The sequence below is a fragment of the Urocitellus parryii genome, chromosome 6 (assembly GCF_045843805.1).
Source record: "Urocitellus parryii isolate mUroPar1 chromosome 6, mUroPar1.hap1, whole genome shotgun sequence".
NCBI classification, from domain to species: domain Eukaryota; kingdom Metazoa; phylum Chordata; class Mammalia; order Rodentia; family Sciuridae; genus Urocitellus; species Urocitellus parryii.
The window spans coordinates 125,822,561-125,824,406 of NC_135536.1; the positions used below are offsets into that span (position 1 = coordinate 125,822,561).

Sequence of the window (1,846 nt, forward strand, 5' to 3'; positions counted from 1 at the left end):
GGATTGATGATGATGACTTAAAAAATAGATCTCATTGGAATCTAAACAAAATGAGTGACCAAACCACTTCTGTAAAATGAGATCCAGCACAGGGACATGAGGAAATATTTTAGGTATTTAGGCAGTTGGACCCACAAAATATTTGAAAATCTTCTGTATACACAAGTTAAAGTAATTAATTAGACAGCTGTGGTAAAAATAGTACCTCCTTTGTTGCTTGACTGACAACAGACATACATTTTCATTAAAAAATCTTGAGGATCAGCACTTGCATAGTGAATGTTATGGGTATTGTTTGTGCCTATACTTGAATCACTTACACTGCTTCCTTAGATGGGGCAGTAATCTCAATGGGAACAATCTATTGGGGCACCTAGTAAACAACCAATTTAAAGAAGTCATAGGTTGTTATTTGATATCTTTAAGTAAAAGAAATACATGGAAATTGTACAGTTCTTTCTATTCACGTGGATGAATCCTTTAAAATGTATTTTTCCCTAATTGTATTATGATAAAATACATACACATTTATAACTGTAAAAATTGGTAAGCGTACAGGTTAGTGTTATTAAATACACTTATATGTTATATAACCATAACCACCATCATCAGATAGTTATTTTATATAATTGGATATACACAGTATTTATCTTTTTGTCTATTTCATTTAACATAATACTCAATATATATATATGTTGTAAGTATATGTCAGAATTTTCTTCTTGATAAAACTGAATATTCCATTTTATGGATAGACCATATTTTACTTATCATTCCACACATTTTTACATGTTTTGCTTCTACAGTTTACCTGTTATAAATACTGCTGTTATGAACATGAATCACAAATATCAACTTGAGACCCTGGTTTTAATTTTTTGATTAAATCCCTGGGAGTGAAATTACTGTATTATATAGTTAACCTATTGTTAATATTTTGAGGAAATATCACAGTCTTTTCCACAGTAGCTATGTCATTGTACATTCTTACCAATGGTGTACAAACATTCCAATCTCTTTGCATCCTTGCCAACACTATTTATTTTCTGCTTCTCTGATAGTACCTACCCTAATGGATATGAGGATGTATATTAATGTGTTTGATTTGCATTTCCACAATGGTTATTGATGTTGAGCATCTTTTTATATCCTTGTTAGTCATTCATGTATCTTATTTAAAGAGATATATTTAAATATTTTGCCCACTTTAGTTACAATGAAAACTACAGAACACTGAAGAATGAAACTGAAGAAGACACAAGAAGATGAAAAGACCTCCCATGTTCATGGATAGGCAGACTTAATATTGTTAAAATGTCCATACTACCCAAAGGAATGCACAGATTCAATGCAATCCCCATAAAAATTCCAATGGCATTCTTCACATAACTAGGAAAAAACAGTCCTACAATTCATTTGGAGGAATAAAAGACCAATAGCTAAAGAAATTCTAAGCCACAAAAGAAATGATAGATTAATTCCTATGTCCTTGATTCACTTTGAGTTGAGTTTCATGCATGGTGAGAGATAGGGGTTTAATTTTATTTCTTGCATATGGATTTCCAGTTTTTCCAGCACCATTTGTTAAAGAGGCTATCTTTTCTTCAATGTATGTTTTTGGTGCCTTTGTCTAATATAAAATAACTGTAATTATGTGGGTTAGTCTCTGTGTCCTCTATTCTGTACCATTGATCTACCAGTCTATTTTGGTGCCAATACCATGCTGTTTTTGTTATTATTGCTCTGTAGTATAGTTTAAAGTCTGGTATAGTGATGCCTTCTGCTTCACTCTTCTTGCTAAGATTGCTTTAGCTATTCTGGGACTTTTATTTTTCCAGATGAATTT

General features: G+C 31.6%; 1 pseudogene; it reads left to right on the top strand.

Moving 5' to 3' along the window:
• On the top strand, positions 1-85 carry LOC113178163 (small nucleolar RNA SNORD116; annotated as a pseudogene).
• Positions 86-1,846: the final 1,761 nt, after the last annotated feature.